The following is a 14,315-nucleotide window of genomic DNA, read 5'->3' on the forward strand; positions in this document are numbered from 1 at the left end:
GTCAGAAGATGTCAAGATGTCGATTTGTCTTTTTTATCCTTTCCTTGCAAATGAGATTCAATTGTCAAAATGACAGAAGATTCTAGCTGGAGAGAAGCCCCCAGTAAAATGTCAGAATTTCATCACACTATGAGTTGCAACTGGCACATTAATAAGTATTCACTCATTTTGGGCTTGACCTCAAGCCAACCATTAGACTTCTGGACAGAAATTGCACAACAGCCAGTCAAACATATGGAACACATACATTATATAGGGATATAATTTAAAAGGTATGCAACAGGTTCGTTGCATCAGCTATTGATTTGTCCTCTTTTGAACTTCAAAGAACTTCTCTAGTGTGTAACTTTGTGACACGGAAGCCAATAAACACAAGAAAGAAGTTTGTTTGTAGTGACCTCATTATGCTCCGTGTTCAGATAATGATCTGGGTCTTGCCGAGAAGACTTTGATCTGGGAAATTGTGCTAGAAATCTTTCTGAGCCAGCTTTCCCTGTGGCATAAAAATCATTTTGTGCTGCTGTGTATACAGCAAAACAAGCTTCATTTGGCTAAGGGGACTCTTTATCAGGCTTTGTTTACTCTGAAGGTAAGAGCTTTTGATTCTTATTATCCAGGAAAGTGTGTGTCCTGGACCTGTGGTTGACTCTGCAGCTTTCAGGCCGGCTCAGACTATTAGTCTGAGTCAGCCGTGGGGCTTTCATTTCCATTGCCGGGAATAGGTTCACTTGGGGCATGTGACTCAATTCTCGCTAATAAGAAATCAGAGATCCAAGTTAAAAGAATCTGCACTCCTACGAAAAAGCCCCAGGTATCTGCTCTACATCTGAACACTGGCGGTGTGAAATGACCCTGGGGACAGCTGCACCTTCCTTGTTACCGGTGTGAGGAAGCCGCTGACAGCATGGTATGGCCTGGAGACAAGAGGGAACCTGGGCCCTTGTTTCCATCACCGAGCAGCTGGATCAATGAATCCCGGAAACCACTGCGCTTGTCTTCTTTCACAGGAGAGAAAACGTGTTCTTACTCCTTAATGGAATTGAAGGTGACATTTCTGTTACCACCAAAAACCTCCTAAAGAGGGTAAAGAGCCCATGCTATGAACTCTATGTTATAATTAGCATGTGGGTGTTCAAATTTAAGATTTTAGGGAAGACAGTACAGCTCAGTGGTAGAGAGTGTGCTTAGGTTGCACAAGGTCCTGGGCTCAATCCCCAGTACCTCTGTATGAATGAATGCGTGAATCTAATTACCCCCACAAATAAAAATTAAACATATTTAAGATTTTCAAAGGATAACAGCTTTAAGAGTAGTTTCTGAAAATAGATCTAAAGGACACTTGTATGCTTTTATATCTAACAAATTTATAAGAAATATTTGCAATCAGTTCATCGTCCCACTAGCCCATGTGGCTAAGGGAGCTATTCTGGTTCCATCTTCATGCCCTGGCAATGTGTCACAGTGACTTGTCCCACCCGACAGGTACTGGGATAGATGCTCCTGGGTTTAGGACGTTGATAAAGATGATGATGATGACACTGTAGCCCAGACTGCACCAATTGGTTTCTATCTAAGGGCTTGCTGTTCTAAGATCTGTCCCATCGTAAGCTTAGTAATAGCTGTGATTCTGCACTTGTAGCCTTCTCTTCTGAGTATACTGTGTCCTCTGTGTCTATATTTGTTGGTTATTTGGTGGCTGCATTTTCTGTATGAGACCAGAAGGGTCACTGGTTATTGAGACACCTGACAGTGAATTTTAATCCCATTTTCACAAGAAAACTTACTTCCTGCTTGAAAAAGGAGCTAAAAATGAACATCACTTTGTACTAAATGTGAAGGCCATATGCTTCCTGCCCTAATCTGGGTTTCTCTAGTGACAGAGTGACAGACAAGGGCTTGCCTCCAAGTGCTGCACTTGTGAGTCAATCCCAGAAAGCAGAAGTAAGAGACTGCAGAGAGTAAAACAGAGGAGGGAAAAATAATTTTTTAAAGGTGCACAGTTGAGTTGCTACCACTGTGAGTGACTGGGCTTGATCTTGTGACCTTCCAGTATACAGAATGAACTTCAGAACTGTCTGCTTAAGAAACAAAGGGAGGTGCATTTATCCATTAACTCTCATGCCTCATAGGTCAAGGGACACCTCTGAGTAGCTCTCTCACTCTTCGAGATTCCATCTATGTGACTGCTGCAAGAGTTTCCACAAGTGTCTCATGGATTGAGCTCACAGAAACCCAGAAAAGGAAGCAAGAGATACAGGATGCTCCAGAAGTGAGGTGCTGGCAGGGTACACATATGTGAGCTTGGCCATTGACCCAGTGATTAGGATGAAAGATGATTTGAGAGGACCCGAGTTGGAGAATAAGAGATGTACAATATACTTTCTTCTCAAAACTACAAAGTAATCTTATCTTCCTTCCACATGAGAGATAAATAGCTCAGAGATATTTCCGTTTCATTATCTTATGATTAATATTTCATGGGCAACACTGATTCTGGAATGCAAATAGCAAAAAGGAAGACTACAAAAAAAATTGGAGAAAGATGCAAAATGAATCTGAAGGCAGAAATGATAAATCATACACACCCGTGAAACACTGGGGAAATACACAGAATGTAAGAGGGCACAGAATGTTTCTCAAAGTTAAGATGCAGAAGGAGTGAGGAGGATTTGGAACCAAGTAAGCAAGGTATTACTGAACAGCCTGGCTAAGTTAAGAGATTGAAGTTTCTGTGGCAATACAATTGTATTCTATCTGAAATACACCACTTAGAGACTGTGGCTGATGCTTGGATGAGGAGATTTGTGGGGTTGTTAGAACATAAAGAAAAGTAGGTCTGAGTAGAAATAAATCTCCATCACTTCTCATGGGTGGCTTCTACATAAAGGAATGAGGATAGACAACAAAAGTCATCTGCATATGGAAGGGCCCAAAGGAAACAAAATTATTTAATTCAATGCCAATGGCTACCAGAATTCTAGAATCCTACTTACGGTGTCCATGTGTGTGTGTGTGTGTGTAAGTTTAAGTAATGCTCACATATAAGTGCTTGTGTTTATCTATATATATTTATCTCAGGCCATCAGTGATATATAAAATTACACCAAACTAACTGCAATTCATATTATATCAGAGGTTCCAGACTGAAGTTAATTGGCGAATCAGGTGTTGGGAAAGTACATTCTATATGACACCAGCCCTATGCATCTAATCCTAAAGCATCTTACATTCTTCTTAAAAAGGGAGTTCTCTGGCAAAGTACATCATAGCAATTATTCTATCTCTCACAGTCACAGTGGACACTAGCATTGTAAAGGGTTTGAAAATTTTTGTAGGACTGAAACCAAGTACATTTTTGTTAAATAATGATGACCAAAGTTTATTCTCAAGTGTAACAGAATTTTGGAAGTGCTGCAGGTAGACAGAATATTTCAGATTTCAGCAAGCTTTCTGACAAAGTCTTTTATGGTATTCTTGTACATAGGATGCTGATATATGGGTTGGGCTTTTGCAAAAATAGGTCAGCTTGTGGCTGGTAGAATTATTTTTCTCAGAGTATTGAGTAATGGGTTATTGCCAACACAAAAGAGAGTTCCCTGGTGGCATGCCACAGAGCTCTGTCCTTGGTACTGCCATGCTTAACTGGTTTATAAACAACTCAGATAATGATCTGAAAGGCATACTTTCCAAACTTTTAGAAAGAGTAATGTTGAGAGGAAGGGTTATTACTCTATCACACTCTGAGGCTCTGTAGTATTAGAGAAGAAAATGTTCTTTGACTCAGGTAGACGTGGATTCAGTCTCTAGCCTTGCTAATCTCCGGGTAGTCATTGTCACAATTTCTAGTCTCGTAGTATCTCTGTTTCCTAACAGATAAATAAGTATGGAGGTAAGTATATTAAAGATAATAAGTGAGGTGTTACAAGTAAAATCCTTTACTATTTGCTGGTTATAGTTTATATCTGTAAAGTTCATTTTTAAGATCAATTATATAGGTATATAAGAAAAGCCTTAGTTTACTGAAATTATATTTTATATGCTAGCCCAAGGAGATAAACTGATTACAAGCTTAATATAAGGCAGAAATACAGATGCAACTTCTCTGAGTTAATGTGGTCTGGGCAGCACTTGTAAAGATACAATGTCCAGACCAAGGCAAACAGTCAGTCTAGTATACTCTGGCTACTACTGTGTCTAAATCATTCTGTCTGGCTGAAGGGCAGCACTGACGATGTCTAGCATGTCTCTGAGAGGGTGACTTGGATAGAAAACATCGGAACATGTTTTATTAAGACATTGATGAAGGCTACAAAAGCGGTATTGAATGGAGTTATGCCAGGGGATACTTGGAGGATGACCTTCTGATATGGGGACTCTGTGCTCTTGCTCTTGTGCTTCCTGCCACAAGGCAGGAAGGTGGGTGAAAGGATTTGGAAACAAATCTGGCTCAATATATTAAGAAAAAAAAAGAATATTCTCAGTTTTAGAAAGTACAAGGAGAAAAAGAAGAAAACACAATCTAGCTCACAAAGGAATGAGTTTTACCATTAATGCAAGTCCAGGAGCATCTATCCAGGGTCCTGCTTTTTGGAAGGAGAAGAGTGGAGATGACTGCCCAAGCATTTTCCAACACGAAAATTCTCAGACGTAAGAAAGTAAATGAGGTGTGGAGGATAGATCAGTGAAGAAAAGAACAATGTCTAGAACTCTGCCCAGCAAATTTGCTTGAAAGGGGCAAGGCTTTGTTCGCCTTTGCTGTTGTTTTATTTTTATTCTTTTTCTCTCCTTCACTTTATCTTTGTCGTGTGTCTATCATTTTTGTGGTCACTCATTTCTATACTCAGCATTTTGCTTCTTAGGCTCTAGTTTTGTGGAAACTGGGAAATAAAAGCAGTCTGGATTTTATCTTGCTGACAGACTTCTACAGACCACCTGTTACTGTGTGAAGTGCTCTGTAGATGCTTACCCAAAGACTCAGTTCTCAAAACTCCTAAGTAGGGAGAGAGGGTATAGCTGGGTCCTGGGTTCAATCCCCAGTATCTGCATTAAAAATAAGTAAATAAAAACAAATCTAATTATGCCTTCCCCCAAGAAAAATCTCCTAAGCAGACTTTTACCTGGACACATAGATAGTGGTGACCTCTCTGTTGTTAACAAAAAGTCAAACACTGTGGCCCATGTTTCTGCTTCACTGAAACCAGCACACAGAGAACAATCTTTTATTATCCGCTTTTAGAAAAATAACTCTGTCTGGATTTTAATTGCTCATATTGTGGGAAAAGTATCTGGATCATGATAGATAATGTAAAAAAAAATAAAGGAGAAAACTAAAATCAATAATAACCCATAATTCTGCTTACATTTGTCATGGGATAGGACTTACTAATCAAGATGTAAATAAAAACCCTTCAGAATAGTAAAAAATAAAATAATAATGGCTAATAATTAATCCTCATTAAAACTTGATGTAACCAATATTATTATACATATTTTGAAAATAAGTAAACTTGAGGCCAAGAGAGTCAAGTAATTTGCACACAGTCACGCAAGCAGAAGTGGCAGAGCCAAGGTCTGACCACGTGAAACCTGACTCCAGAGAGCCCATGCTTAACCATTCATTGAAACAAGTTACTTCTAGAAAGTTGAAGAACAAGGAGTAGAATGGATAGCAGGCAAACACATAGCTCACTCTGTATATTATATGAAAAACATTCATATCTAAAATATATAAAGACCTTTAACAAAATGATAAAATATAGATACCCACTTACTAGAAAAAAGCAAATATGATTAGGTAATTAAAGAAGAAATACAAATATATTCAAGCATATCAATATCCTGATTAATCAGGAAAACATGATTTTTTTAAATGAAGTTTTATTTTGTTTATCAAAATGGCACAATTTAAAAGAAGATTAATAATGACTAGCATTGGCAAGTTTGTGAGATAAACATTCTCATACAACATAAGTGAAATGTTTACAGAGGAAAATTTAGCATTATTAAAACTTTAAAAATAAAATTCATATTTATTTCTAACACTGTTAAGGTACCATCTTACAGAAAAACATACACAAAAGACATATATTAATATCTTTGCAACATTGTTTTTAGTAGGAAAAACTTGGCAAGAATTCAGATGTCAAACACTGGAGTATATTCAAATTTTAATGCTAATAATAATGGTTGTTAATATTTAGGAATGCTTTTTTTGTGTCATACGCTCTACCAATCTTTTTATGGGCATTATTTCATCTAATTTCAATAAATATTAATCATCAGGTATTAATATATTCATTTATATATGTGGAAACTGAGTTATAGAAAAATTAAGTAGTTTGAGATCTCATAGTAAGAAAGGGAGGAGTTAGGATTTGGCTCTAGAGGTTAATGCTTTACGCAGTGTGACAGTCTTCACAGTAACTAAAAAGAACGATGTGGCTCTTGAAATGGAAATGCCTTCAGTAATGAAACTAAGTTGGTCTGTCTACTTTTGATTGTTCATGGTTTTCACTGAAGAACTAAACCTTGATCAGTTTTCCTCTTGGGATTCTTAATTTTCTTATTTGTTAGTATACAAGGGCCTAAACATATTTCACCTGCCTTTCTACTTTACCAATTTTCCCATCTTTTTCTTTGAAATACATGCTATTTGTAAATAATTCAGTTATTTATCTCATGGATCACTTCTGAGAGTATTTTTTTCAATAAATTAAAGATTTGAGTTTTAACACTTACCTGTTAAATGATTCATGTAATTGATCTGAATTCTACTTTCTTATGTTACTTATTTTGTTTTTTGAAGCTTCATTGATTTGATGTTCTTTCTTTGTAATATGAACTTACACTTTTTATGTTGTGTCTGTACATGATTGTCCACATAATTTTGAAAGTTTATTGCATGTTTTAAGTATTCTGGAGCCTCTTTTTCTACTTCAGGAAAAATTTTCACACTTTGTTTTTAATTTACTAACTTTAAATAGCTTCCTTTGACTTGAGTATCAGAAGATCCAGAAATTCGTATATTTTAACCTTCTCAACTTTTGCCTTCTCCCCTAGTTTCAGTCATTTCCTCATTTTTATTAGTTTTATTTTATAGATCTTCCTTACTGTGACACCTACTTCTACCCCACAGATCTACTTTTTTAAGTGTCTTTTCAAATGTTTTGCCCATTACTTGACAGATTTTTTAATTGAAATATAGTTAATGTATAATATTACATCAGTTTCGGTTGTACAATTTAGTGATTCAGTATTTTTATACATTATACTCCACTGAAAGTTATTAAAAACATATTCCCTATGCTATAGAATATATCCTTGTAGTTTAAGTATTTTATACATTGTAGTTTCCACTTTTTAAGCCCCTACCCCTATTTTGCCCCTCCCCTTTACTCTCCCCACTAGTAACCACTAGTTTGTTCTCTGTATTTGTGAGTCTGTTTCTGTATTGTTATGTTTATTAATTAATTTTTTAGATTACATAAGTAATAACATAGAGTATTTATCTTTCTCTGTCTGACTTATTTCACTAAGCATAATATTCTCTAGGTTCATCCATGTTAGTGCAAATGGCAGAATTTCATTCTTTTTTGTGGCTGAGTAATAGTCCGTTGTGTGTGTGTATTTATATACCACATGTTCTTTACTCATATTTCTATTTACAGACACTTAGATTGCTTCCATATCTTGGCTATTGTAAAAATGCTGCTATGAACATTAGGGTTCATGCATCTTTTCAAATTAATGTTTTCATTTTCTTTAGATACATACCCTAGAGTGGAATTGTTGGATCATATGATAGTTTTAGTTTTTAAGGAAAACTCCATATTGTTATTAATTAATGTGGTATAACACTTTGATTTGTGGATAATCAACCATCTTTCCAACTTTGGAATAAATCCCACTTGTTTGTGGTGTATGATCCTTTTTATGTATTATTGAATTTGGTTTACTATTATTATTTTGTTGAACATTTTTCATCAATGTTCATCAGAGATATTGGCCTGTAATATTTTTGGAGATCTTTGTCTGATTTTGATATCCATATAATAGTGGCCTTGTAGAATGGATTTAGGAATACTCCCTCCTCTCTAAATTTCTGAGAGTTTGAGAAGAATGAGATTCTCTTCTTATGTTTGGTGGAATTCTCCTGTGAAGTTGTATGGTCTTGGACTTTTGTTTGGTGGGAGCTTCTTGATTACTTGTTCAATTTAATTTCTAGTGATTTGTCTGTTCAGATTGTCTATGTCTTCCTGACGCAGTCTTGGAAGATTGTGGATTAATGTAAATCTACCCATTTCTTCTAGGTTATCCAGTTTGTTGACATATAACTGTTCGTAGTATTCTCACATGATTTTTTGTGTGTGTATCTTTGAAATATCTGTTATTTCTTCTCTCTCACATCTTATTTTATTTGGTGCTCTTTCTTTTTTTCTTTTATTCTTTTTTCCTTGCTGGGCCTGACTAAAAGCTTATCAGTTTGGTTTATCTTTTCAAAAACCCAGCCTTTGGTTTTATTGATCTTTTCTACTGTTTTTCTTTTTCTTTCCTTTCTTTCTTTTTTTGAACTCTATTTTGTTTATTTCCTGTCTGATCTTCATTATTTTCTTCCTTCTGCTGACTTTGATCTTTGTTTTGCTTTGTCTAACTTCTTTAGATAGCTTAGGTTGTTTATTTGAAATTGTTTTTTATTTCTTGAGGTATGCCTATAACACTATAAATTTTTCTCTTATAACTTTTTCCTGAGTCTCACAGATTTTGGAAAGTTGTGTTTTTATTTTCAGTTGTCTCAAAGTATTTACTGATTTCATCTTTACTCCTTCATTGACTCCTTGGCTTTTTAGAGGCATGCTGCTTATTCTCTATGCGTTTATGCTTTTACCACTTTTCTTTCTGTAGTTGATTTCTTATTTCATACCATTTTGGTCAGAGAAAAACACTTGATATGATTTCTTTTCTCTTAAATTTGAGACTTATTTTGTGGCTGAGCATGTGATCTATCCTGGAGATTACTCTGTGTGCACTTGTAAAGAATGTGTAATACACTGCTCTTGGGTGAATATCCTGAGATAACTGTTAAGCCCAACTGGTCTAATGTGCCATTTAAGACCACTGTTTCCTTATTAATTTTCTGTTTGGATGATCTGTCCATTGATTTAAGTGGGATGTTAAAGTTCCCTACTATTATTTTGTTATTGTCAATTTCTCCTTTTGTATCTGTTAGTATTTGCTTTATCTATTTAGGTGCTCCTACAATAGGTACATGTATGTTAAATACCTTCTTCTTGCATTAATACATTAATCATTATATAATGTCTTTCTTTGTCTTTTGTCATAGACTTTGTTTTAAAGTCTACTTTGTCTGATGTAAGCATAATTACCCCAGCCTTCTTATCATTTTTTCTTGTTCTAGCCTTTTCTTTTCCACTTAGAGAAGACCCTTTAACATTTCTTTACAGGTTGGATTAGTATTGATGAACTCTTTTGGTTTTTGTTTTTCTGAGATTTTTACCTGTCCATCACTTTTTAATGATAATGTTGCTGGGTAGAGTATCCTGGATTGTAGACCTTCCCTTTCAATACTTTAAGTGTACTATTCCACTCCCTTCTGTCCTGCAAAGTTTCTGCAGGAGATTCAGCCGACAGTGTGATGTGGATTCCCTTGTATATGACTCTGTTTTTCTCTTGGTGCCTTTAAAATTCTCTTATTATGGTTAAATTTTGCCATTTCAATTATCATATGTGTTGATGTGAGTCTCTCTGGATTCATCTTGTTTGGGACTCTCTGTACTTCCTGTATCTAGGTATCTGTTTTCTTCTGTGTGTCTGGGAATTTTTCAGCCTTAATTTGATCAAATATGCTTTGACCCTTTTCTCTCTCTCTTCTTCTGAAACCCTTATGATGTGAACATTACAGCTACAATATCTTGGTTATTGTAAATAATGCTGCATTGAATGTTGAAGTGCATATTTTTTTCAAATAAATGTTCTCATTTTCTTCATATAAATACCCAGGAGTGGAATTGCTAGATCATATGATAGTTCTGTTTTTAATTTTTTGAGGAACCTTCACTGTTTTCCATAGTGGTTGCACCAATTTGCATTCCTACCAGCAGTGTACTAATGCTCCCTTTCCTCCACATTCTCACCAACACTTGTTATTTCTTGTCAGACATGTGTGAAGTTGTATCTCACAGTGATTTTGATTCATGTTTCCCTGATGATTGGTAATATTGAGTATCTTTTTATGTTCCTATTGGCCATGTGTACATTATCTTTATATGGAGTTGTAAAATGTCTTTCTATATCTTACATACAAGTCTTTTATCATGTATGTATTTAAGAGATAAGTCATCCAATCTGTGGTTTGCCTTTTCATTTTGTGTCTTTTAATGAGCAAATTTTAAAAATCTTGATGAAGTCTAATATATCCTTTTTTTCCCTTTCATTATTAGTGCTTTTTGTGCCCTATGCAGGAAATCTGTTTATACCAATATTGTGAACATATTTTAAATTTTTCTTCTAGAAAATTTATGTTTTTTCTATTGCAAGTTGGTTTCTTATAATTTTTAAAACTTGGGGATGGATATTGAATTTTCTTCTAATACCTTTCTAAATCCATTCAGTAATGAATAATAATGAATTATTTTTAGAAGAAAGCTCTTCTTCCAAGTTTTGAATGGTATATTTTATGTGTACTGAGGCACTTTTACAGCCTTCTCCCAGTGTCTTTAGTTGTGTTTTCTAGATTTATTTATTCAAATAAATTCCTTGTACATATATTTTAACACAAGTAGATTTTCTATGTGTATAGATGTGTGTGTGTGTTTAATCCTTGTCCACCTGTTTCCTATTTGAACTCTGTCAAATGTTAAGTTGGAATCACTGTGTTGTATACCAGAAACTAACACAACATTTTAAATAGACCATACTTCAATTAAAAAAAAAAGTTAGCTGGAAGTTTTGGCTAGGTACCCATTAGCACATTCAGAAATTTTCCTTCTTTGGCTAGATGGCTTAGTGATTTTATTATAAATAATGCTGAATTTTGTCAAATTACTTTTTCTATACCTATTGAGATTATAAGACAATTTCTCCCCTTTATTCTAAAATGTGATAAATTACATTTATTGATATTTAACTATAAAATCAAGTTTGCCTTCCTGGATACACTCCACTGTCCATGATTTATTATCTTGTTTTTTTTATTTCTGAACTTAATTTGTTTAGACTTAGTAAGGAATTTTTTTCATGAGGAATATTGATTTATATTTTTTTTTCCCCTAAAGTGTCCTTGTCATGCTTTGGTTTTAGGATTATTCCAACTTCATAAAATTAGTTGAATAGTGTTTACATCCATCCTCTATTTTCTAAAGATGTTTGTGTAATACTGGCATTATTTTTAATTTGTATGTTTAACAGTAATCATGGGAAATACTATGCCCATCTGTCCATAATTATTTTTGTAAGACAGCTTTCAGTTCTACCTCTTATATGTTTATTTTATAAATTCTTTTTTCTTAAGGTCAACAAAAATTTCATGTCTTCTACATTGTTAATTTATGCTATGAAAGTATTGCTAATATTTATTTTTCTTTTAATGACTATAGGATCTGTAGTGATGAGCTATTTTTTTTATTCTTGATGTTGGTACTGTATATTTTCTCTCTTTATTTCTTAATAATTTTTGCTAGGTTTATCAATTACATTAAATATTCTAAAGAACTTATTATTGGCTTTTCTGGTTTTCTCAGTTGTCTGTTTCCTACTCTTATATTTACTTCTTTTCTTCTGCTTCCTGAGGGTTTGTTTTGCTCTTTTTTTTTTTTTTCCTAACATCTTTTTGTGGAAGCTTAGATCATGTTCCGCAAACTATAGTCCACAGGACAGATGTCTGTTTTTGTAAATAAACCTTTATTGGAACACAAATTTATGTATTGTTGATGGCTTCTTTTGTGTTACAGTGGTAGAGTTGAGTAGTTTTTATACAGACTATTGTCCATAAGACTCAAGCATTTATTCTCTAGCTCCTAAAGGAAAAAGTTTGCCAATCTCTGGCTTATATCACTATTTTAGATTTTTGTTTTCTAATATAAATCACTATAGCTACATTCTCTAAATTTTATGCTGTGCTTTCATTTTCCTTCACATCAAAGTATTTTCTAGTTTCTTTTGTCCCTTCTGTAACTATCAGAATATGTAGGCAATGTAGACCTAAGTTGCTTAATTTAAAATAAGTAAGGATTTTGTTAATATTTTGTTCTTGATTTCTAATTTTATGTTTTACTTAGATATGTTATGTTCTATGATTCCAATTCTTTGAAATATATTGAGACATTAAATGACATGTGACATGCCATAATGTCTATCTTGATGTTTATGCACTTTAATGTGTGTTCTGTAGCTGCTAAGTATAGTTGCTATACTTATAGTATAACTAGATTAAGTTGGTTGATATTATGATTTATATTTTCTATACGCTTACTTTTTGTCTTATTAGTCTACCAATTACTGAGAGGAGAGTTAAAATATGCAAATATAATTGTGCATTTGTCTTTTTTTCCATTTAGAGCTGTCAATTTTTGCTGTATGTACTTTCAAACTCTATAATTAGATCCATGCAGATTCAATATTTTCATGACTCCTTAGTAAATTTGTACTTTACTATTGTAAGTAGCTCTTTGCTATCTCTGGTAATATTCTCAGGTCTATTTTTTTCTGATGTAAATATAGCCACTTGCTTTCTTTTGATTGATGTTGTCATAATACACCTTATTCCAAACTTTATTTTTAGCTTATCTGTATCTTCCTGCCTATATATTAAGTGTATCTCTTTTAAACACAATGTAGATAGGTCTTTCTAGGTTGCTTGATCTTAATATTTCATTCTGAAAATTCTTGCTTTCTAATTAGAATATTTGACCCATTTACATTTAATGTTAAATATTGGTATAATTTGGTTTAAGTCTACCATCTGGCTCTTTGATTTTTATCTATCCCAGTTACTCTTTGTTCTTGAGATTCTCATTTTCTGCTTTCTTTTGCATTAATTGTGCATTTTTTAGTATTAGATTTTATATGTTTTTTTAGGTTCTATATATTCGTCTTTGTTTTATTTATCTATTTTTTAGTAGTTTGCTCTAGAGATCAGAATATGTATGCTTAAACAAGCATGATCTGTCATTCCACACAATGTAAAAACCTCTCACAGTATGATTTCATTCAGCACCCCATCTTCTTTCTATTTTTGTAATATATTTACAACTACATATACATAATGCTTTTATTACTTTTTAGCCTGGAGAACTTCCTTTATTATCTCATGTAAAGCAGCTCTTGCTCATCCTTTCACATCCTAATTGGATGCAGAACTTTATACTTTATTATCATAGAATAATGTTATCTTAGCTCAGCCTGATTCAGTTGTAGTCAACACTGAGCCCTTAGGGAAGTGATTGAGAAAACTCAGAACACAGAGCTAAAGCTAGAAGGATTTAGCAAGCTATAGTAGTAACTGAAATGACCTAATATCTAAGTTCAGACAGCTGTAGTATATATTTTAGCTATTGTTATTGACTAAGTGGGGTCAGTTGTACTGGTAAGGGCATGCTAGAGCTTATAGTAAGTGATTGTGCTTGGCAGCATAGGAAGGAAAGAACCAATGATTAGAGTATCTGCTATGTATAAATAAGTTGTATATACCTTATCTCACAAAATCTCATTTAGTTCTCCGAAAACCTATGCAGAGCAAGTTTTATCATTGTTATTTCACAAACAGAGGGGTCACTCACCTGGTGCTGAATTTATAATAGCTCATATGATTAGGGAGGACCCCACCTGGCAATTAGGAGTGGAAGAAATGTGATCCAGATCCTATGAGATGGAACAGAGTAGAATATCAAGACCCTCGTCAGGTAGACTAGACTGCAGGCCAATTAAGATATCCGGTGAGTCTCTACCCCACACCATCCCATACACTTGACACACGAACAGTGGGGCTGGAGTAAAGCCATGGCTCAGGAGTCACAGTGGTCCAGGGCTAGACTAGACATTGCAAGTTCATTTCCTTTGTGAGTGAAGATGAGACTCCTGATGTCTTGCTTTATTTTTTCAGATCTGTACTTGAAACTCATTGGCACTAATTGGAGACGTCAGAGCTTGTAACTTGTAGGATTGTGTAAAGCTGGGAATTGCCACAAAACAGATGGCTGAAGCCAAACACAGACCTTTCAGTTATTCTGTATTTTAGAAAAAAAAGTTTGCTGGGTAATTCTTCACTAATGAAACTCAAGTTTATTTTTTAAAGATATCCA

At 34.3% G+C, this 14,315-nt stretch overlaps 1 long non-coding RNA gene across 1 annotated transcript in view; it reads left to right on the top strand.

Annotated features, from left to right (window-relative positions):
* Window positions 1-469: 469 nt before the first annotated feature.
* Window positions 470-14,315, top strand: part of LOC123613269 (uncharacterized) — a 340,111-nt gene continuing 326,265 nt past the window's right edge. The window contains exon 1 of the long non-coding RNA XR_006720626.2: window positions 470-589. This is a non-coding gene — a long non-coding RNA (uncharacterized LOC123613269). The remainder of the gene's footprint in view (window positions 590-14,315) is intronic.

Source organism: Camelus bactrianus, chromosome 3, assembly GCF_048773025.1.
Source record: "Camelus bactrianus isolate YW-2024 breed Bactrian camel chromosome 3, ASM4877302v1, whole genome shotgun sequence".
NCBI classification, from domain to species: domain Eukaryota; kingdom Metazoa; phylum Chordata; class Mammalia; order Artiodactyla; family Camelidae; genus Camelus; species Camelus bactrianus.